This window comes from Budorcas taxicolor, chromosome 1, assembly GCF_023091745.1.
Source record: "Budorcas taxicolor isolate Tak-1 chromosome 1, Takin1.1, whole genome shotgun sequence".
Taxonomy (NCBI): Eukaryota; Metazoa; Chordata; class Mammalia; order Artiodactyla; family Bovidae; genus Budorcas; species Budorcas taxicolor.
In genome coordinates, this window is record NC_068910.1 from 143,818,088 (window position 1) to 143,842,709 (window position 24,622).

General features: G+C 44.1%; 1 long non-coding RNA gene across 1 annotated transcript; it reads left to right on the forward strand.

Moving 5' to 3' along the window:
* The first annotated feature begins 1,527 nt into the window (after nucleotides 1-1,527).
* Nucleotides 1,528-23,019, forward strand: LOC128057112 (uncharacterized). Its single transcript, XR_008200293.1, has 3 exons — nucleotides 1,528-1,667; nucleotides 11,339-11,451; nucleotides 22,812-23,019. It is a non-coding gene; the product is annotated as an uncharacterized LOC128057112 (long non-coding RNA).
* Nucleotides 23,020-24,622: the final 1,603 nt, after the last annotated feature.

The following is a 24,622-nucleotide window of genomic DNA, read 5'->3' on the forward strand; positions in this document are numbered from 1 at the left end:
GAGGCCAGACTCAGGTGCTTGGGAGCTTCTGCCTGAATTATGTCTTGTGTTCTCTGCTGCCTAAGAAAGGTTTTCCTGGCTTCAAACCCAGAGCCGGTAACACTGGCAGATGGGGATATTTATTGAGTAAGGGCAGAGTCAGGAGCATTAAGCCTCCAAGGGCTCAGAGAAAACAGGCAGGACATCAAGAAACAGCCTCTGGGCCAGACAGAGAGGAAGGCAAACAGGTGGCATTCACGGTATGTGGGGAGAGGGGACGATGACTCCTGAGAGTCAGACCTGCAGTCAGTAGCCTGGACCAGAGAGTTCATTTTTAGGGAGGATTCTGCTGCATTTCAAGCTTGATAGAATTGGGTGTTTTCAAAACAACAGACAAGAGATAACTATGGGGTTCAGGTTCAATCTGCTTATTTTGCACTGGAGGCAACTGAGGTATTTGGTAGGGGCTTGCCCTGGTTACACTCCAAATGAATAGAAGACCCCAGGGTGCATGCCAGGTCTTGTGATTACCTATTGCTGGTTGAAAAGGACCATCATTTTTGCATCTCTTTGACCTCAGTTTCTTCATTTGGAAAAAGAGGGGATTGGAAGAGCTGTTCTCTCCCTTCTATAATCTTCTAGCTCCAATATTTGATGAGTCCCAGGGACCCAGATTCAATCCCGGCCCAGGACCTCGCCCCCTCTAGGTTGTGCTCTGAGGAATCACACCCTCCCTCCTTACTCTCCCTCGGAAATCTGCAATAATGTTTCATCCCTGTTCGTAGACTCACTTTCACAAGAGGAAATCAATAGATTCTTCAAGCAGTTGGACGACAGGATGATGCCTGGGCCTATTTTGTCAACCAGGTGGCTCTGCTGAGGGAAGTTGTATGAGTCATTGTCGGCCAGAAATGTAAATCTGGCCTGAGGCTTCCCTTGCAGCAAAATTTAGGTCAGTAATAATTGTGAGCGTCTGTGCAGCACGTTACAGTTACAAATTGCTTTACATACCTCATTTGTTTATCACAACTATTCAGAGATGTCGGTGTTATTGTTGTGCCCATTTTGCAGATGAGGAAAATAGGCCCCAGAGGTATGGTAACTTTCCTAAGGTGACAGAAGTGTGAGTGGTCAACCTGGGACTTAGTTGTCTCTTAGGACTTAGTTAAGTCTTTGGACTTTACAATCCATGTTCCATGTACCATGTCTCTTTATATCAGGCTTCTTACTGCCAACTCAGCTTCCAAGGAACTAAATAATAGCAAGGAAGTTCCATCTGCTTTGTGTCATTTCCATGGGGAAGCAATGGTTGTAGAGCACCAGCGTGGGTATTACAGTAATGGCAACAGGCTCAGGAACAGACCTTCCATTTCTCAAATGGAGGACCAAGTCTCCTGATTTCCAAAACAAGGCCTTTTTTTTTTTTTCTATGTTGTGAAATATGAAACATAATTCCAACACTTAAAAAGAGGATGATGACAACTATAACATTGCAATAAACTTTCTTCAGTGCATGTGTGTGCTGAGTCACTTCAGTCGGGTTCAACTCTTTGCCACCCTATGGACTACAGCCTGCCAGGCTCCTCTGTCCATGGGATTCTCCAGGCAAGAATATTCGAGTGGGTTGCCATGCCCTTCTCCAGGGTAATCTTTCTAACCCAGGGATTGAACCTGCATCTCCTGCACTGGTAGGTAGATTCTTTATCACTAGGGCCATTTGGGAAGCCCATTACCCAAATATTTCTAATTGTATCCACAATCTAATTGTAATCCTTGAGCCAGGGAGGATTGTACAATTAGTCCTGGCTAAACTTTGTGAGGAGAGGTGACCATGTCACTTCTAGTCTGGAGTGTGAATTGTTCTTTCTCTTCCTTGGCATGGCTGCCAGTGAGAGGGTGGTAGCTGCGCTGTCTGCCTTGGTCCATGAATGACAACAAGAATCAGAGCCCCTTTGCCAACCTGCCATGAATGAGCAGAAAAAGCCAAATCTCTGTTGTCTGAAGTGTCTATGATTCAGACTTTTGTTACTGTAGCAAAACCTAACCTATCCTTGTTCATCTTTCCACCTCCCTGACTTTGAAGGCATGCTTCAGCTTTTAAAAGAAACAAACATTACCCAAAACAACTGAGTCTCTTTCTAACTTACCTTTTCCCAGCCCTTTTCCTTGACCCCCCAAACAACCACCATCCAAAGATGGACATCCAATAGGCTGTCCTATTCATGTTGGGTACATTTGTTCCATAAACATGTGTCCAAGACAATATATAGTGTTGATTCTTGTTTTGTTTTGTTTTTTTTTTTAACACGGATGATGTAATAATACTGACTTATTCTGCAAATTGCTTTTTTCATTCAATATTATTATTTTAAATAAATTGATATTGGTACATAGTTTATTCACTTTAACTTCTACATTGCTTTTCTTTTTCTTAAATGTGTTACAATTTATTAAGCCCATTTTCTTAATAATGGGCTTTAACATTTCTATTCCTTCACTTCATATTGTCACACTTCAAGAATTTTAGCTAATCTGATGGATGTGAGATGTCATCTCTTAATTTTTAAATCTGCATTTCTTTATTAGTGAAGTTAAGCATTTTACCATATGCTGAGAATCATTTCTCTTTCCGCACTTTGCATGTTCATACAGTCTGCCAATGTATCGTGATTGTTTTTAATTCTTCTTATGGATGTATAGGATTTCTCTGCTATATTCAGGGTATTAATTCTTTGTCAGTTACATATGTTGAACATGCATCTGTGACTTGCTTTTATTTTTTTATTTTTTTGCTGCCCAGTTCTCAGTTGTTGCAAGCCACTGGCTGCCTGCCTACACACTTAATTTTTCAGATCATGGCAACGACATGGTGAAAATAGCTTGGAGGTGTATTTTGAAAAGCCTGTGTGAATAAATGTTCCTTGACTCTAAATATCTGTAGTAGGCTCAGGAATGTGTTCTTACAAAAGAATCTGTGAAGGACCTGTTTTGCTTACTCAAGGATCTCATTTGCTAATATAATTCTGTGGTGAAAGCAAAAGAACCAGGTGTAAGTGGAAAAAAAAAAACCTTAGTCACTAAGGCTTGTTTGGGCTGCTCGGTGCTGAACACTGGGGTGACAGGTTCTCCTGCCATGGTGAATCCTGGCAAGATCTGCCTGACTCTTCAGACATTCTGCAGCCCCGACATATGTGGGAGGACACCTGAAAGAAGTTTCACCCTCAGGTGGTCTCTCCTCTCCACCTACACACTTTGGAGAGCTTTCACCAGGGTGTGATGGTGGCAAGTTTGGGACGCATTCATCAGAAGGTAGGAGAAAGCAGTGTCTTGAAAGTGCCTTTAGCTTTCCAGTGGGGAGAGTCACTTTCAAGCTTTGTTTATCTCTCCGTGCCTCAGCTAACCCCAGGAGAAAACCTTAGCTCAGGACAGGAAGCTCAGAGCACCCTAAAGGATGACTACAGAACTCAGGACTATTTATGCCTGCCTCTCACATGTCGCTCCATCTCTGTCCCAGGAGGCCAGGCTGCACAGGTGCTCTAAGGGCACCTGATACCCCATCACTCCCTAGGAAACCAATGGGCCTGGAGGAAGCTGAGCTCTGGGATCAATTACGCTGGTGAAACTACAAAGGCTAGGGATGAGCCGGGAGTGTCGTGGCTTAGGAACGGCTTGCTGAAAAAAGACTCAATGTTCCCAGGTGGAATCCAGTGGCCCCAGGGGGAAGTGACCCAGCATGTCTGGCCCATCGGCCCTAGTTGCTTGGCCCGAGGAGCCAGGACACGCCTGCCGTTCCGGCTGACTCACTTGAGTGGCAAATTCTTTTCTCCCGTACAGTCCTCTCATCTTCAAAGGGAATTTATTAAGCCCCACAATGCTATCCGCACTGGGCCAGGTGTTGTACTGGCCCATTAGGTGGACACAGGCCTCTGCCCCCGGGAGCGTGCCGAATGAGGTGGAGGATAGCAGCTGAGACTGTTGACATTGTCTGAGGTTATCCTGAAGCAGCTGGTACAAACCCTCCTGCTCTTTGCAACAGTGTGTATAAAACTCTCGGTGCATGCTGTGGTCTCTCTTCATCCCCTTGCCTTAGCTCTCTCTGTTCCTTTAGCCTGGAATGCTTTTCCACTCTGTGTGCTTAGTACCTTCAAATGCCAACTCCTACACGGAGTCTTGGGCTTCCCTTATGGCTCAGCAGTACAGAATCTGTCTGCAACGTGAGAGACCTGGGTTCAATCCCTGGGTTGGGAGGATCCCTTGGAGAAGGAAACGGCAAGCCACTCCAATATTCTTGCCTGGGAAATCCCATGGACAGAGGAGCCTGGTGGGCCACAGTCTACCAGTCCATGGGCCACAGTCCATGGGGTCTCAAAGAGTTGAACAAAACTGAGCACAGCGTACACACACAGGTGGAGTCTTCTCTGATCACCCCGGGTGGAGCTGACCTCTCTGAAGTCTGCATCCACATGGCATTTTGTATCCTTGTTCCTATGGCACATACCCTTGTGCCAGAAACTTCTGCTTACTTGTTTATCTTCCTTTGTGGAGTCTGGCTTTCTTGAAGGTGGTTTTTCTGGCTTTTTCCTCTATATTTCCACACCAAGAATTCAGTAGATTCTCAGTAAACACATGCTGGATTAAGTAAAGCAAGGGTACAGTGTGTGCTTTTATCTGATTCCACCTTGTGGCATGACTGTAAGCAGGTCACATGTGTCTGAGTCTTAGTTTCCTGCTCTGTAAAATGGGAGCAGGGAGGATAAATGAGGTAAAGGGCCTCCAAGAAGTTTTCTGGCTCTATCATCCATGATTTGAACATTCTGGTCTAGAAGAAAACTGAGAGTTCATTATAATTCAGTAAAGACCAGGGTACTGTTCTAATTTACATGTATTAAAGGGCCCCATAGATACTTTCCGCCTCTAGTCTGTCACCTTTACAAATTAGAATTGTGCAAATTATCTGACTGAAGCTTCAAGAGGCTTGAGATTGATTACAGGAAGTATATACATTTTATCTTCCCTGGGGAATAAAACTGTTGAACTAAAAGATTCTTTGAAAGGAATTTCTGACTGTATCTTCTGATGGCTTTTGTCAGCCTGGGTGCTGGGAGGGGTCACTGCGTGACTGTGCATGTCACCCCAGCATCTCTCTTCCCATGGATGCAGGCTGCATGCATATGTCAGTTCCAGTAGCTTCTGACCCATGGACCAACACTTTTCCTACACCATCTCTCTGCCCCTTGATTTAAAGGTTTGAAATTCCCTGCTTGAATAGTATTGAGTGGCTCTCATATTCATAAGATGCTGGGTACTCCGCCGCTTCATTCGTGTCTCTTTGCGATGCTATGGATTGTAGCCCACCAGTTTCCTCTATCTATTTTCCCGGGAAGAATACTGGAGTGGGTTTCCATCTCCTCCTTTAGGGGACCTTCCTGACGCAGGGATCAAACCTGCGTCTCCTGTGTCTCTTGCTCTGTAGGCAGATTCTCTAACACTGAGCCACCATGGAAGTACTTATAAGATGCTAATAATACACAATTTTGATCTTGTCCTGCCTATGAAGAGAGGCAGGACAACGGTTACTATTGACTCATTTTGCAGATGGAGCTAAGACTCGGACAGGTGAACTGACTTCAGAAGCTGCATGGTTAAGAACTTCTAAGTCCGGCCTAGGGAGAGCCATTTAGTCCCAGTTTTTTAAATTTCATGGACTGCTGTAAAGATTGTTTACGTGGCTGTTTTCTTGACTGGTTGCCCTGAGGCTTATTATTTGGTGAAACCAGAAGCAGGTGAATTCCAGTAGAAGGAAAAAAGGGATCCTAACCAACTTCTGATTTTGTGGCATTAAGAGGCTGTGTTCATTAGTGAGGAGGGAAGTCAGATGAGCTAGGGCTGTCCACTGGAGGTTTCTATCATTAGCATCTTACTTTGCCAGTGAAGGAGTTGTTGCAGCCTGACAGAGGGCCTCCCTCTGAAAGCCCGAGAAGACTCAGATGTAGGGTAGGGTGAGGGGACATCTTAGGGGTGTGGGGTCTTAGTGTCCTCCTTTTATTTCTCAAGTCAAGCTCAAGGGAGTATAACTTGCTAGTTGTATCTGTGAAATGGAGAGGATACATCCTTCCCAGCTTACATCAGGGGGCGATTGTGAGGGTCACATATTATGTGGAGGTGACAGTGTTCTGGAAACTGAAAGAGCTAGGTGAAAATCAGGCAGCCTCATTCCACTTCCATAACTACAAATGGTCTTACTGGAGGGATGGGAGCTCAGACCAGTGTTCTTTTCCTAAAAGTGGTTGCAAGATGCATTATGCAAGAGAACACATAACATGAAGTATGAATAACCACAGTTCTTGTCAGAACACTGGAGAGGATTAAGTTAGGTAATGATGTAAGGGCATTTTAAAATGGTAACAACTGCTATTGTTATGACACTCTTGTTCCTCAAAGGTTAAAAGGTAGTTCTTAATAACCTGAATGGAATTTACCCAAACCCTCTGTGGTGTTATTTATGTTGTAGCCCTGCCTCATCCTGGGACTAGTTTTACTTGGCTGAGAAGTAACAAATGGGCTGGGCTGAAACTCCTCTGCTCAGATTTTATTCCTCATATACCTTTTGGATGCTCTTTCTGAGTCAATGACTCTAGCTTTCTATAACGTTCTATAGGCTTCTGGTCCCTTTGGCTCTAACTGATCCCTGAGGACTAATTCCTTTCGGAAGAGGGTCTGTTTGTTTGTTTGTTTGTTTCCTTTTACCTGGAGAAAAAATAGTTATTCTTATAAATTGTAAAGGAAAACTCCTTGGGAGCCCAAAAAACACTTGAAGTGAATAGGGTGCCAACTTAGCTTAATAATGTCAAAGGAGAGCATATATGCTTTTTATTCCCTAAGAGAAGTAGAGGCACCTGATGATATGGGATATGCACTGAGGATATTAAAGTGCGAATAAAAATTAAAGCCATAAAAATAGCAAGAAGACAAATATGTTAATTATAAGGCTTTCTCAGTACATTACTGCAATTGAATGTTAAATATATCTCTGAGCTTCCTGGCAGGCCAGGCAAAAAGTAAACAAGATGACTAACACTATGTTCTTTTTCTGATTGAAGGGAGTGTCTTGATTGTTTGAATTTTTTTCTGGTACTAATGTTAAAACCAAATTTCATACCGAGTAATCCTCAGGGGTAATGAATCTCTTTAGCAAGAGTTTTACGTCTAATGCAGGAAAGTTCTTCTTATATCTCCTTCTTGTTCCCCCTTCTGAGTTCAGAGACTCATATTAGCTAGTGCCTAAATTTCTTCTCCTAGATATTCCAAAGTCACCTCAAACTGAACATTTACCAAACTGAGCTTCTTTCTGAAATTAGGCCATTCTCCTGGGTTCATTAATTCTGTTAAAGCAGCACATACACAGGCTGTCCTTGCCATAGAAATCTAAGGACTGGAGCTTCAGCTTAAGCATCTTATGGCCTAATTCTTACATCCATACATGACTACTGGAAAAACCATAGCTTTAACTATATGGACCTTTGTCTGCAAAGTGATGTCTCTGCTTTTTAATATGTTGTCTAGGTCTGTCATAGCTTTCCTTCCAAGGAGCAAGAGTCTTTTAATTTCATGGCTCCCATCACTCCCATCATTTGTTTAGATGACTCTAACCCTAACCTCCAGCCTGCACCCAATCCATCCTAGAGACTCTCTCTTGATTTGGTTTAAATCCGCCCTCTGGATTTGTTTAAATCCATCACCACTAGCTTAGGTCTCACCTGGGCTACTGCAATGGCTTTTTAATTTGCTTTCTTATGATTTCAACCTTTTTGCACACTGCCTCTCTAGAAATGGATCTATAAAAGTGAAAACCGAACCCTTCTGCAAGTTTTCCAAATGCTGTGCGTGGCCTTCACGGTGAGATCTATACTCCAGGCTTGGCAGGTGAGAGTGTCCAGCCTCATCTGCTGGTGTACCTCTTACAAATTCTCTGTCACAGTCTACTTGTTCCCTCAGCACACATCATGCTCCTGCCTCTGTGCTTTGCACCACCTATTCCTTCTACCTAGAGATCCCTCCTATTTTGCAAACCTGGCATCCTCCATTCTGGAAAGCATTTCTCATCCCCTCTCAACCCCCACCATAGTTAGGTGCTTGCTGCTCTGGAGACCCCAGGACCTAGCATATCTCAGTTACACTTAATACATGGTGCTGTAACCATTGGCTTTGTTTCTGAATCCTCCAAGAACATTAACTCTTTTTGGAGCAACAGTGGTGGAGTTTGTTTTCTTGGGCTCCAAAATCACTACAGATGGTGATGGGAACCATGAAATTAAAAGGCACTCACTCCTTGGAAGGAAAGCTATGACAAACCTAGACAATGTATTAAAAACCAGAGACATAACTTTGTTGGCTTCCCTGATAGCTCAGTTGGTAAAGAATCCTCCTGCAGTGCAGGAGACCTCTGTTCAATTCCTGGGTTGGGACGATCCAATAGGCTACCCACTCCAGTATTCTTGGGCTTTCCTGGTGGCTCAGCTGCTAAAGAATCTGCCTGCAATGCAGGAGACCTGGGTTCAATCCCTGGGTTGGGAAGATTCCCTGGAGAAGGGAAAGGCTACCCACTCCAGTATTCTGGCCTGGAGAATTCCATGAACTATATAGTCCATGGGGTCACTAAGAGTCAGATGCGACTGAATGCCTTTCCCTTTCAGTTTGCTGACAAAGGTCCATATAGTTAAAGCTATGGTTTTTCCAGTAGTCATGTACAGATGTAAAAATTAGACCACAAGATGCTTAAGTTGAAGCTCCAATCCTTTGGCTACTTGGCAAAGAGCTGAATCATTGAAAAAGACCCTGATGCTGGGAAAGATTGAAGGCAAGAGATGGGGGCAATAGAGTACGAGATGGTTGGATGGCATCACCAACTCAAAGGACATGAGTCTGAGCAAACTCCAGGAGATAGTGAAGGACAGGGAAGCCTGGTGTGCTGCTGTCCATGGGGTCGAAAAGAGTCTACATGACTTAGCAACTGAAAAACAACAAAATACAGAAATGGAATCTCATTCATCCTCAGTTTCCAGCTCTGTATGTATGTCTGACATAACTGGAGCCTGATAAGTATTTGTTGACCAAATGGGTGGAAGAAAAGATAGAACACTGTTTGACAGGCCCCAGTGAGGTCAAGGTTAGAATGTGTTCACTAGCAGTACAGGGTTCCATAGAACTTTTTCTTTAAGATATCTAGAGGAGCGGGTGGAGAGACAGTGCTTTAGGGAAACCTCCCTTGAAGGCATCTTTCTGTGTCAGCCTTTGGTAGCAGCCGGTGGCTGACAATGAATGGTCGTTTGCAGAGACCTTGGCAACTGATATCCTGTGTTCCAACCAGACAAATCTATATGTCTTGATCATCCTGTATGTAAGTGGATGGGTAGGGGCAGTACTATTCTATCAAGAGAAGAAAGAAGCCTGGCCAGATCATGGATTATGGTGGTGTCTTCTTGGGTTTCCCTGAAGAAGTATTACTTTCCATCTATGCCCTGGCACAGCATGGATTGAGCCCTTTCCCTGCTCCACTCCATCGAGTTTTGCATCATGTACCATTTTTGTCATATGCATCTGTATTAACAGGGACACTTTATAAAATGCAGATTTCCCCAGGCCCCCTCATCCGCTCAGAGATGGTCTCCAAGTTGGCTGGGGAAATCTATCAAGCAGGCTCTGTTGCCTAGCTCTTCACTGACCCTGTCCCAGCTCTAGGTTGACAGAGCTTGGGCTCAATCTTGTTTTTAAACTCCATGGGTCATTTGGTGTGAAGGTCTGTGGGCGCAAGCAATTTCCAATGTCCCTGGGCCCACAGTCCTGGGGGCTGCTCTCTTCATGTCACACCAATCCCACCTGGGAGCAGCTCTACTCCAGGGAAGGGATTTGAGCTCCTGTGCAGGGCTTTTCCAGTGTGGTGTTGGTTGATAATTCTTGTGAATAGCCATGAACAGTAATCCATTTTTGGAAGTTAATCATAATCGCTCAAAGCCCAGTAGGATTGTGCTGTTCTCAAAACACTCACACTGGTGTGACTGCCTTTGATCCCACCATAGCCCTATGAGGCAAGCAAACCAGGGCTGTTCCCATTTTACAGATGTAGAAACTGAGACTCAGGGAAGGCAGATGACTTGTAAAAGTTCACACAGATGAGATTGCTAACACCTGGACTCAAGTTTCCTGACTCCATCTTCATGCTGTATTCTGTTTTACCTTGCTTGCTGCTCTATTATCAGATTTGCAAGTTGAAGAAGAGGAAAATTACTTAGGATGATAGAATGGTATTTTAGGCCTCAACAATGTCCATAAAGAAATCCACAATTGAAATTTGCTATAAAAATGCTAAGTAAAAATTTAAATGAAAAAATGTTCATCTTTGAGTTACTGGAGGAACAGCACTGTGACTAGATATTAAAACGTGAACCTTGTGTTTCAAGAAGGGTCCCAAAGTCCATTACACCAACCTCAGCACTGAGCAAAGTTTCTGTAGTGTGATGGAACTCGCTTGCATTCAGTAGGGAGAGCCAGTGGTGGGCATCTTTTCCTCACTTCATGGTTTAGTGATGTCACATTGGTAGCTTGAAATCAGCATGGCGCTAGAATTTACCCCACGGAAATCAGCAAGTGCTACAATTCCGGGCTTTGTCATCCCAGAGAACCAGTTGTTAAACATGTACCATCACACCACTGTTCCAGCCAACAGTGACTGGCACACACTAAGAATGTGAAAATTCCTCTCTGTCATCTGTGTGGGACAATCTTCAGTTTTCCATTCTAACCACAAGTCGTATCCCATTCATGGACTATGCCATTCCTTAAACAGGGGATTCTTTCCAGCTGAGCTTGCAAAACCAAGGTGGATGGGCTTCTACCAATAGTCCTTCATATTTGTATAGTTTGAAGATTGTTTGCATACCCCTCACTACCTCAGAGCTTTCTGTGGTCTGTGGGGCAGATGCCTTCTCCTTTCAGTAGAAAGGAAGGCCCTGAAGATCCCACAAAGGATGTGACCCCTCGCAATGTCACAGGCCTGATGAGTGCAGACAGGAGCTTGAATCCTTCTTGTTCTGTGCTCCTTCCCCTGGTTCCAGGCCCCCTCCTTCACCTAGGACACTTGCAATATACCTGTAGCTCAGGCTGCCGTCTTGGTCATGGAGAAGGGATGTCTAGATGCAGTCCGGGGTAAGGACGAACAGGCTAGCTTGGGAGTTTCTGCAAATAACAGCTTGCCCCACTTTACTGGCCTCATGCAAGGGCAGAAGTTTACTTTCACTCCCCCTTAGCCTTGATCCTCTCTTTGATTCCTTTAAAAACTATTCTGGAGACTTTGTGTCTTTAGGTCCTGCTCTCAGCAGAAATTTGGAGCCTCCTGAGTGACCAGCATTAATGCCCCACTTCCCCTCTTGCACAACTCCCAGCTTCTCGACTGCCCAGTGATGGAATTATTGATTGGTAAGCATTTCACAACACATTTTCAAAACATGCTGAAGGTCAAGAATTAATGACTCATGGGCAGTCACATTTCTGTCTGCCATGGCCATTCTATGTTATATTAGTGAGGTTGGTGGATATAAGACCAGGGAGAAACCGAGATAAAAGTCAACTCTGTCCAGCTCTGGCCAGCAGGACTATTTAGTGGCTGAAAAAAAATAATTCTTGGTCTTTTCTTTAGTGCGTGTTCTGTGGAATCACTTGATTTTTAATACCAGGTGTCTTGAAGAATATAAGGTGAAACTGAAGGATTTCAGGACTGATTTTGCCACCAACTTATCCCAGTAGGTCAGAGTAGCAGGGAAGTACTCAGCTGAAGAAGAAGGCCAGGGTGATATCTGGAGGAGGGGGGTGTGGTGGGGGTAGCGGGGACTTTGCTGCTCAGTCTGTGATTGTACAGCAGTCCTTTAGACCTTTAGAGAGATAACCCCTGGTCCAGTCTTGTAGGTAACTATTCATCACTTTGAAAAAGTGAACGTTGTTCGTCGCTCAGTTGTGTCTGACTCTGTTGTGACCCATGGACTGTTGTGTGTGTGCTAAGGCGCTTCAGTCATGTCCTATTCTTTGCGACCCCGTGGACTGTAGCCCGCCAGGCTGCTCAGTCCGTGGGATTCTCCAGGCAAAAATACCAGAGTGGGTTGCCATGCCCTCCTCCAGGGGATCTTCCTGATCTGTGTCTCAAATCGAACCTATGTCTCATGTCTCCTGCACTGGCAGGTGGGTTCTTTACCACTAGTGCAACCTGGGAAGCCCATGGACTATTGTCCACAGCCTGATTTTTCAGGTAAAAATACTGGAGTGGGTAGTCTTTCCCTTCTCCAGGGGATCTTCCCAATCCAGGGCTCAAATCCTGGTCTCTTGTATTGCAGGCAGATTCTTTACCAGCTGAACCACCAGGGAAGCCCATTCACCTCTCTGTTTGAGGCCAGTAAGAACTCCTCTTGGGATATTGTGGAAGAGTACCTAGCACCGAGAGTTCCAGACCAACAGGTTCACTCTCAACTTGGCCACCTATGATTTGCGTACACTAACAAGTTGCTAAACCTGTTAGAGCTTTAGTTTCCTCACCTGTGAAATGAAGACAATGACAAAGGCCTCCTTTCAGAGGATTGTTTCAAAGATCAAGTGATAAAATATATGCAAACTTTTCGGGTACAAACGCTAATGCATAAAAAGACCTACAGTCTGATTCTCCATGGGCTGTTTTAAAGGTTTGGGGGCAAAGAATAGCAAGGGGATATTTTTTTCTTCTTGATATGAAAATTTTTTCTCACCTTTTTTCCCCGCTAAAGTAATCTAATTTGCAGAATTAGAATTTCTGAATGCCTTTTCAGGAACAATTATGGAACTGAAAATTTCTTCATCATTCTCCTGTAGGTGTTCATACTCTAAATACCCGGAAGGTCCTTTAATATCATCACAGAAATAAGTGTTATGTAGTTGAAGTAATTAGTGGTGTTTGCACTCTAGTACTCTTGCCTGGAAAATCCCAAGGGTGGAGGAGCCTGGTGGGCTGCAGTCCATGGGGTCGCTAAGAGTTGGACACGACTGAGTGACTACACTTTCACTTTTCACTTTCACGCATTGGAGAAGGAAATGGCAACCCACTCCAGTGTTCTTGCCTGGAGAATCCCAGGGATAGGGGAGCCTGGTGGGCTGCCTTCTCTGGGGTGGCACAGAGTCGGACACGACTGAAGCGACTTAGCAGCAGCAGCAGCGGCAGCAGCTCCTTCACTTACCAACATAGCCCCTCCCCACCCATACACTCACATAGTCCCCCTCCCTCTCCAAGCTCATGTGGGCAGCATCGCTCCCCTCACCCCTGACTAGAGGAACAAACCAGTGAAAAAAGGAAGTAAATTCACTTATGTAAAGTACATTCTGGGTGAGGAAAGGCAAGCATGTCTTCGTCTTCTCTTCAGGACATATCAGGACTTATAGAGAACTTGGCAATCTTCCACTCTCACCTCTCCATTGTGAAAAAGAGCCACAAGGCTCAGAACTGAGAAATGACTTCACCAGGGTCACATGGCTGGCTTGGGGCAGAATCAGGATTCAAGTCCCCGTCCCCTGACTTCTCCTACTCCTCTCTCTATTACACCAGATGTGGAGAGGACACAGAGAACATAAAAGTAGAAAGAAAAGAATACATTCTGGTTGAATATCTTGGGCTTCTGGTTTTCAAGGACAGTTTTATGATCAGTGGCAAGGATGCCTCAAAAGCTATGGTGATTAGCTTGAATGAACTTCTGTAACCAACTCTTGTCACAGCACATGATGCGTCAAACACCTGCTAGATCTGAGCGCTGGCACAAAAGCTGATTTCATGGTCAAAGAAAAGAGGGGGGAAAAGAAACTTGGCTGAACAAAGCTGGCAGACTTTTCACTAGAAAATTCAGAGGTAATTTCTGTAGGAACAGGAACACATTTCCAAAGGCTTTTAAAATGTCTTTAAATGTGAGAGGGTGAATTTAACAATTAACGAGATGAAGGCCACTGAGGACTGTTTGGTGCCTAAGGCCTCTTCCAGACTGGTCCCTTCTACCTGCCTTGGTCAGAGTCCTAGAAGACTCAGGATGAGCAGGTTCAGAGGTTTGCCCTGAGGTTGCTGATTTGCATCTAGGCTCCCACACAAACACATTCCAAAGCACTCGGGCTTCTCCATGGAATCTCTTCTTATTACCAGGTGAAGTCAGAGGGGCAGAGGCCATCTGTCTCTCAAACGGAGTCTACCCATACAAAGTGGATTCTTTAGCCTGTTTTGGAGGTCAGCCTACATCAACAGAACAGGCAGTGGTGAAATACAAGGTCGCTTCCCTTTGGCTACCTACAAATATTTGAACTGCACGATCTGTTCATTTGTCTGCTCTTCTAAGAATTCTAACTGGGAGAGCATTGGGTTAGAATCCGCATGGGATGTGCAGCTTGCCAGACCTCAGTTTCCTCACTTGTAGGATGCTACTCATTGTCTGCCTTGTGGACCTTGCTATTTGTTTCAGGAATCATTTGAATGACACACGGAGGTGCTGTTTCAACCCTAAAGGCTTCTGTGAGAGTGAAGGATTATTGCTACTACTCTGTATCCAACAATGTGCTAGGCACCAGGGGGATTACAAAAGAAACATGAGAGATGATCCCTGTGCTCCAGGAACCTATAACCCTGTATTAGGAAACAAGACAACTCATTTGGGTATCCAAATGAAATATGTGAAACACCTCAAGCCTCTATTAACTGTTTAAATGATGGGTAAAGACTCTAAGATTTGTAGGAGTTCAGAGAAGCTGAGATCATCAGCCAGGCTGGAGATGCTGGGAATGATTCCTGGAGGAGGTAAGGCTTGAGCTGGGTGATGAAGTAGATAAAGAAGACAGAAAATCTCTACATCAGGGTGTGGCATAATGGAGTCAAACAGTGGAAGACTTTCTTGGTAGATCAATCTACTTGGCGTTAGAGTCACCATCAAGCTTGAGTTATGGATTTAAGGATTTGAGAAAGTTATTGGAAAGGGAAAGTCAGGACAATTTTTAGGTCAATAATAAGCCATGATAATGATTTAGGAGGACTCACATATGAAGGATAGTCTTGTGGGGAGATACAGGAGAGAAGGGGGATGGTGGAGGAGTCCAGACTCAGGATACTGTGGTTTGGACCAGACCAACAGAAACAGTAAGAGAAGGAATTACATGTAAGTGAAAGAGTTCTGCTTGTAATGGGAGAACAAAGTCACCTTATTAATCTTTCCTCCTTTGTTCGTGTCTGAACTTTGGGATTTGAGTTAAATTGGGCAAGGAGGAGCAAGAAATAGGGAGCATCTCTATGTGAACACTGGGGAAGGCAATGGCACCCCATTCCAGTGCTCTTGCCTGGAAATTCCCATGGACGGAGGAGCCAGGAAGGCTGCAGTCCATGGGGTCGCTAAGAGTTGGACACGACTGAGCGACTTCACTTTCACTTTTCACTTTCATGCATTGGAGAAGGAAATGGCAACCCACTCCAGTGTTCTTGCCTGGAGAATTCCAGGGACAGCAGAGCCTGGTGGGCTGCTGTCTATGGGGTCGCACAGAGTCGAACACGACTGAAGTGACTTAGCAGCAGCTATGTGAACACTGGAAGATTCCAGAAAACCCAAAATGGTCTCACAGTGTCTATTTGTCTCTGCACAAAAAAAAAGGGTTTGAAGTTACTGGCTGATCCAAAGAAAGATAGATTTTAGGAGTTGGCCAAAATCATAAAGTTCACCTGTTCACATCTGTGGCCAATTTCAGAACTTCTGCTCCAATATCTCCAGGAAATACGCATCCATTTTCTTCTTAAACTTCTCTAATGAAGAGCATTTACTAGTGCTTGAGGAAGACCTGTAGTTGGTTGTATCTGTGCTTCACAATTTTTAAACCTTGAACTTTTGTGAATTTCCATAATTGATTCTCTTATTTGTCCCCAGAGGCATCCAGAACTTTTTACATTCCTTTCACATCTTCTTGATTCAGTCATTTAATTGCAGAAGCAGGGCCTACCTTCTAAGTTTTCCTTGTTACTAACATTTATAAATTACCTTTTAAATTAAATATGTGAAGTGCCACAAAATCTCGTAACTTCTATCTTTGGTTATCACTTGACCCCAAGAAAAGAAACTTTGACTCTGGACTTTACAGAAAAAAATAAATAAAAAAAGAAAGAGAAAATTTAGGATCCTTCTTATCCTTCTTTTTTTACTTCGACTGGGATGTTTTATCTGCCTTGTACAAAAGTCGGGTCCCACAAAATAGATGTTTTCATCTCTTGCCTTTTTCACCTGAGCGGCTGGATATCTTTCCAGGGATTTGGTATCAGAAATCAAATCCCAGAAGTTTAACTCAATTCAGGAGTCCTGCCAAGCAGAGGGTGAAGTCAGGTCAATTAGAGGGGGCAGCAAACATGAAGCTTTTAAAAAGCTGCTGCTGTATATTTCTTTACCAGCTGAGCCACTAGGGCTGTATATTTGGAGCAGAAAACAGCTTTAGTCGGTAGCAGTTGTTATTAATAAAACCTAAAACAAAATAAATCATTACCATCACCATCGCCATCATCATCAACATCAACCAGGCAAACCCTCAAACGTCTTCACTGACACAGAAGGAAGATTTGTATAAACACACTACTGTCCTCTTACAGCCTTTATTGTTGTCTAAGCAAGTTATGTTGACATGGTCTCTTGTAGGCTATGTTGCAGAAAAACTTCAGTGTTTGCTTGAAAAGTTTAGGGTATAAAGGATCATCTTAACAGAACATAGAAAATGCCCCATCAGATCAAAACCAACAAGTAAACAAACAGAAGCAGGTCAGTTCTCTTTTTGGCACTGAGCAGGACCATATGCTTCCAGAGATGATAATTTAAAAATAGCCTGTCACACAGCTCACATTGTCACCCCGGGACATGGTGGGGGTGGGAAGTATTGCCTCACACTCAATCATAGTGACACTTCACATTTATCCCAACTTTTCAAAGCAACTCGGAGTACTTTCCAGTTATTAATTTTTCTTAAAAATAAAAAAAGAAGTTGAATCCTCTGGAGTCCCTAGAAGTTGAGTAGGAGCTGGTACGAGTCTTCCCACTTTACAGAGAAGATGACTGAGGTATTGAAAGATAAAGTTACTAAGTCAGGATTATGGGGTGACTCAGGGATTAGTCTTGTGCCGTTCAAAGCATGCTGGGCTGACAACTGCAGCAATATCCTGGGCTGTGAGAGCCACGAGTGCATAGGATGTTGCACAAAAAAGAGAGACAGTTGCTTCCCATTGCTTCTGTTTTGAAATGTACTTGCCTTTCATTGGTAGCATTTCATCAGTTTCCAACTTTAAGGCAAATGGCTTACTAGCCATGGTGACCTATATGTGCAGACCAGTGTACAGAGGCACGGCTATAATCTCCACCCAGCTCCACACTTTCTGGCAATGGAGATGATTTTATACTCATCATTTCATCAGGTCTGTGTAATGATCTGTAACTTAGGTAGGGCCAGAGGTTTAAGCAAACAAGGGCTCAGGGTGTAAGGGAATTTTCTCACCTTGTGAGTGCAACAGACACCGATGGAAATCCAAGTCTTTTCTCTGCATGTGTGGGATATTTTCCTGCCCCATGCCTTCATCTAGGTCTAAGCCAAGTGGCGAGACTTGGCTGCAGACTGTGAGTTACTAGGAAAAACATCCCCTTCTGTGCTCAGGTTTGACTCTTCCCTCCATCTCCTAGTTTGATACCCAATACTCAGTTTCTAATTGGTTGCATAACCTTGAAGGGGGGATTCTAGATGTGGCAAAAAACCAAAGGAAGCCAGTAATGAACTCCCTTTCCGGGGGAAGGAAATTTCTCGACATACTGAGAGGTCCAGGCAGATGGTTTGGATACATGTGGAGTCACTGATGCGTTTATCGAGTAGCCTTAACCCCTATTCCAACTGTAACTCCCTCTGCTCTGTATCATAACCGCTCTCTTTCCAACATCCTGAATTCCCCTGCTGCTTTCCCTTCATTGGGCAAAACCCCTATCCTGGTGAAATGTGATTATCTTCTTGGTCCTACTTTGCTTGCAACTAAGCAACAGAATGCTGTTAAGAAAGCTGCGGATCATGTGGTCACTTTAAATTTATGACCGCAACCCTCAGTGGATCCTGCCAGCGTGCCCTCTAACACTTCTAACAAAGTTACTTTATCAGGCTCTGGATTGATTTTTTCATACCTTTATCTCCCTCTGAAATCTCCACTGGGCTGCACCCTCTCTGGACCTCAGGATGATGACATTCCTTCTTTGCTATCAGAGGAAATCACTGTATCTTTCCGCTACCAACTCCTTGACTCTCCTGCATCTGGACCCACGTACACTGCCTTCTCCTTACTAAGTGGAGGGAGTGTCACAGCCTCTTAAGTTCACTTTTTCCATGTGTCCTCTGGATGTTATCTCCTTTCATGTACTTCTTTCCTGCAACATTATTTTCTCTTATTTTGTTACACCCATTCTATTAGCAAACAAATATGTTTTCATAACAACAATTAAAAAACAGCAACTCTCCCTTGACCCTACATATCCCCACAGCTGCCATCCCGTTTCTCTGATGCCTTCACAAAAAAGCTTTAAAAAAGTAAAATCTGTATTTCCTGTCTCCTCTGATCAGCTCCCATTCTTCCCTCAACAATGCTCCAAATTTCTTCCGACCCTATACTTAACAGCCCTAATCAAGGTCACCATTGGTGGGTGCACCCAAAGCCAAAATACATTCAACTAACTGGATTATTCGATAGAATGCAGCATGGTTGATCCTTCTGATTTTGAACATTTTCTTCTCTAGCTTTCTGGGATTCCACACTCATCTCATTTGCCCTTACCTTTTTGTCTCCTTATCTGGCTCTTTCTCCTCTGTATTAAATTTTGGAGTGCTCAGAGGTTCTTGTTTCAATTCTGTCTCTACTCATCCTAGATAAGCTCCATGAGTCCCAAAGCTTTAATATACTATCTATATGCAGATGACTTCAAGTTTCTCTCTCTACCTGACTTCTCCCTTGAGTTCCAGACTTGATAACTCTAATTGTATACCTAATAGGTATTTCACACAAAACATGACCCAAACCAAACAATTGATTTATCCTTCCCTCCTCCTCCTGTTCCTCCTTCCCAAGTCTTCCCTGTCATGGGAAGTGGTTTGAGCCTTCTAGCTGCTATTTGTTCAGGGTAAATACTTGAATCATTCTAGTAATTTTCCTCACTTCCTTCAAACCTCCTGTTTAATCCATTAGCAAGTTACATTGACCTTTACGTCTAAAATAGGTGTCAATTCAGACTATTTTTCATTATCTCCACAGCAACAATCTTATTCCAACTACCATCATATTCTTTCCCTAGACTCTTGTGCCCCTAGTAATTTTCTGTGCAGTCACCAGAATGATGTTTCGAGAATCACAAATTATGTCACCTCTCTGCCAACTCCTCTTACTATGACCTGTAAAACCATACAGGTCCAATCTCCTGACTTCTGTCTTATTGTTCAGTTGCCAATTTGTGTCCAACTCTCTGTGACCCCATGAGCTGCAGGCTTCCCTGTCGTTCACTATTTCCCTGAGTTTGCTCAAACTCATGTCCAGCTGAGTCAGTGATGCTATCCAGCTGTCTCATTCTCTGCTGCTCCCTTCTCCTTTTGTCCTCAATCTTTCCCAGCATCAGGGTGTTTTCCAGTGAGTTGGCTCTTTGCATCAGGTGGCCAAAGTATTGGAGCTTCAGCTTCGGCCTCAGTCCTTCCAGTGAATATTCAGGGTTGGTTTTCTTTAGGATTGACGGGTTTGATCTCATTGTTGTCCAAGGGACTCCCAACAGTCTTCTCCAGCCCCAGAGTTCGAAAGCATCAATTCTTCAGCTCTCAGCCTTCCTTATGGTCCAACTTTCACATCTGTACATGACTACTGGAAAAACCATAGCTTTGACTGTATGGACCTTTGTCAACACAATTACGTTTAGCATCATCTCCTTTCAATCTCAGCCTCATCCACAGTGTTCACTGGGTTTTTTCCTCCCTCAGACTTGCCAGCACTTCCCAACCCGAGGACCGTTGCACTTGCTTTCCCCTTCTGCTAGATGCTCTTCTTGCACACTTTCAATGACTGCTTCATCTTATCATTCAGGCCTCAGCACGAATCTTGTCATTCCCCGGGAGCCAATTCACCTGAGCCGTGTTGCTAAGGTGGTCCCCTCTAGGACCAACAAAATAAGTATCCTCCCCACTTCCCCACCCCCAAACAAGTATTTTCATGTAGGGATGAATTATACCCTCAACTTTTATAAGTGAGTCAGTATAAAAATTAACATTGAAATTTGTGCCTACTCTGTCCCTTGTGGTTTAAAAAACATGATTTAACCATGTCACTCAGCGATCTTTCTATGAAGCCCCATCAGATGAATTCTTTTAGGCCTAAGGGCTAAAAAGTCTGTTTCCCCTGAGGAACTGCTAATGGGACACTGATTTGGCTTTTTTTTTTTTTTTTTTTGGCCTTGCTAACACAAAGCTCAGAGCCACAATCTTGGCTGAATTATTGCAAGTGTGTAGAACTATAGGACCTGGTTACCTGTATAGACAGCAGCATTCAATAGAACTTTCTACCATCATGGAAATATTCCACATCTGCAATGTCCAATAAGTAGCCATCCGCTACATGGAGTTACTGGGGACTTGAAAGGTGGCTAGTGGCCCTGGGAGGCTAGATACTTTTTTATTTATATTTAGTTTTAATTAATTCAACTTTAAATAGACATATGTGCCATTGGACTTCCCTGGTGACTCAGACAGTAAAGAATCTGCCCGAAGCTCAGGAGACCCGAGTTCAATCCCTGGGTTAGGAACATTCCCTGGAGAAGGAAATGGCAACCCACTCCAATATTCTTGCCTGGAGAATCCCATGGACAGAAGAACCTGGCAGACTACTGTCCATAGGGTCACAAAGAGTTGGACACAACTGAGCGACTAACACTTTCACTTCACACGTGCCATTGGACCACATGGGCCTGGGTATTCTATGGTTTATTTCCAAGACATTAGAATTTATTTTAATGCACACCTTATCATTGGTTATTATATTTCCTGTAAGTTGCCTTAATCATTTGTAGCTGGTTAAAACACACACTTACATTTAAATGAATAATAGAAGATCACGTGGAGAGAGGAGCCTAGCAGGCTACAGTTCATGAGGTTGCAAAGAGTTGGACACGATTGAACATGCATGCTTTAGTATGTTTTTAGCCTTAGGCAACATAGTCAGCAAATGCAGACAATGAGTCTAAATTATCCCTCTTTTTGTGCAGCTCTGTGGAAAGGCTCCAGCAGTCAGTCTGAGCTCCAGATTCTAACCTTTGTTTTGCAGTTGAACAAGAACTGTGACTCCAAATGAGCCAGCTATTCAGTATGTTCAGATGTAAAATGGGGTTTCTAGAATGATGGCTTGGTGCTTTGGGCATTTGAGATACCAGATGTGTAGCCTCTGCGCCTATTCCCATGGCCCCTGGCTACCTACTTGGAATATAAGGCAGATGACAGGAGGTGATTTCATTCCTGCCTGTCCCTGAGACAGAGTCACTGATAAACCAGCTTAAAACAAATATGAATCGTCCCATCTTCCAAATATCTTTAGGGAAGGAGAACCCACTCTAAGTACTTAGGTATCTGGATGGTTTTTAATACAGGATGAGCTATCATTTTTTTTAAATTATATAAAAGCATAGAACTGATGTCAGAAGACTTGGGTTTCAGTCCCATCTCAGCTACTAACTAGCTATGCAACTTTGATCAAGTCAGTTTCCTTTTCTCTTATATGGGAGGATTGAACAGAATGCCATTTAATTTCCTGTCTTATACTAGCCGTAACAATAATAGCTAACATTGATTGAGAGCTTAGAGTATGCTGAGGTGCAAGACCTTATTTAGTCCTACAGTGGTGATAATACTATTTCCAGGACAGAAGAGACTGAACTTCAGTGTTTCCGGAGAGTTGGCAAATGGTGGATTCTCTATCTGAACCCCATGGTCTCTTTTTAGGATTCTCTTTCCTACCTATTCCACATTCTCCAGCATTTTGTGTTTTTTCATAGGCTTGAACACTGTTGTTTTTCTGGAGTTGTCTTAATCCTCTCAACCAAAGCTTCTCAATCTGTGCCCCAGTGGACTCAAATATTGTCTCCTTAGTCCTTGGAGTAATCAGAATCGGTGGGTTGGTTGCCGACACAACAAATGCACAATTATTCATTTGCCTACTATGCTGTTTAAGTATTCATACTATCACTTTCTAAGAATGCCATAATATGGAAAATGTTGGAAAGCATGGAGATTTAGACATACATTGTGACTCACTTGAAAGCTTTAGCTTGGACATTTCACAAGTCATCACACATACATTTTACAAGATCGTATCAGCAAGAGATGAGATGTTTTGTCCCACAAATTTACTCCCTGAGATGGGAGTATCACAGTCATTTCTGCATCTCCAACATGTCCATCTCAGAACCATCTCCGAAGCTAATCCTCAGAATAGAAGCTATCTTGCTTGGTGATAGGGTGGCAACCCCATGTTGGTTAGAATCCTAGAATTTAGAGCCAGAAGGAAGTTTAGGAAATTTAAGGCCAACCCAAAGAAGGTAGAGGATTTTTTCAAGGTCAGTGTCAAAGTTGGAATGAACACTCTGGTCTCTCTCATGCCCAGTCCAGAGCCCTTTCCCTATCTGAGCCCCATGTCTCAGACTGAGCAACAGAATTGGTTTTGTTGGGAGATGAGGCTGGGGAAACATAACTGAAATTTCATCTCTCCTCTGCAGATGTCAGGAGCAGTGGAGCACCACTGGCAGAAGAACCTGCCTCCCTGCTCCTTCAAAGGCCACAGGCCCATGAGAACCATTCACTGTAGCCTGAGCCACATGCCTAGAGGCCACAGCAGTGCACAGGAAAGCGAGGGGAAGTGGAAACGTGCGAGCAGACTGCTCAAAGCAACGGGCTCACCACCGGAAAAAAAAAATAAAAATAAACACGCTCAGAAATAGTGTAACTGATATGCAAAGGAGATCAAAACAAGGGTTTTTAAAATATCCTGGCTGCTTTAGAGGCGGTGGGGCGGGGGGTGGGGGGGTAGGGGGGGGTGGTAAATGAAGCGAGGTTACCAATGTGTGGTAGGGGAAGGGGGCAGTGAGGGATAGTTCACTGCAGTCTGCTGGGCCATGGGAATCTGGAACCCCCAGGGGTACTTCAGATGAAAATGTGGGAGGTCTAAATCCCCATGGGGAGCTCCGAGGCAGGCATGGACTTGGGAGCAAGAACCGCAGAAACCCTCAGCCCCAGGCTCGTCCCTTCCTGACTCCCTTACTGTTCCCTGAGATTCTGTCCCCTCACTGTGTGTCGTGGTCGTTTTCCTGGAGCAGGGCACTGAGGCTCAGGGAAGCCAGCCGTGGAGGCACTCGGAAGTCCACCCAACTTGGCTTAACTTCAAGATTCAAGTCCACAGTTTGGAGCCATGTTTCATGATTAAGGGCTGGGCTGAGCAAACTCACGGAAGACAAATTCCCCAATCTCTCAAAGTGCAATTCCCTTTCCTTTCAGTGGGTCATGAGCAACTGCAAACACGCACTCTCTTCAGAGGAAAGGTTTATTTTGAAACTGGTTCCTGAAATGGGAAACCCAAAGGTTAATGATGGCCCTGCTGGCTGTTTACAGCCTCCCTCTGCCAATGTAACCATCCCTAATAATAGCTCAAGGATCATGGGACTTTTCCAGCATCAAAGGCCATTGGTCAACAGCATAGGTTAAAAAGGGAGCATTCGCTTCTCTGTTGATCCAAATGGCCTCATGGATTTTAAGAGAGGAAAGACACTGGGCAGGAGCGGGTGGCCCGAGCTTTAACCATCCCTCATACAGGTTTAGCATTTAAACTCACAAAGCACATTCACGTCTATTATGGAGAGATATGGGCTAGGCAGGGTCAATCATTCACATTCTCCAGTTGAAAAAACTGAGGCTCCAAGCTGAATAGTATGGGCTTCTCTTGTAACTCAGACGGTAAAGAATCTGCCTGCAGTGCGGGAGACCAGGGTTCCATCTCTGGGTTGGGAAGATCCCCTGCAGAAGGGCATGGCAACCCATTCCAGTATTCTTGCCTGGAGAATGCCATGGACAAAGGAGCCTGGAAGGCTACAGTCCATGGGGTCGCAAAGAGTCAGACATGACTGAGAGACCAGCACGTTCACTTTCACTTTTAAGGTACATGGTACCCTGACAATGCTGTATGTTCACTACCAGGTCCTGAAGAGCCAGTGATGGAAATCAGGCTCTTTGATCTGGACTTGAACCATCCTGCTCGATCCCTTTCTTCTTCCTCTTCTTTCTCTGACAAAAGAGGTCCACTAAACACTTCAGTTATGGAATAGAAGGTTTTAACTTTTGATCCAACATTTTCTCTGTCTTTCTTACTTGTTTGGTCATGAGAAGGCAAATACTACCCCTAAGTTTTCTTGAACCTAGCATTTAGTAGAGAACTACCAATAGATGTATGTAGCCGACTCTTTTTTGATATGCAAAGCCCAGGCCTGGGCTGAGGTGGGAGATGGCAGGTAAAGGCAAGCTTCAGTCCTCCCTGACA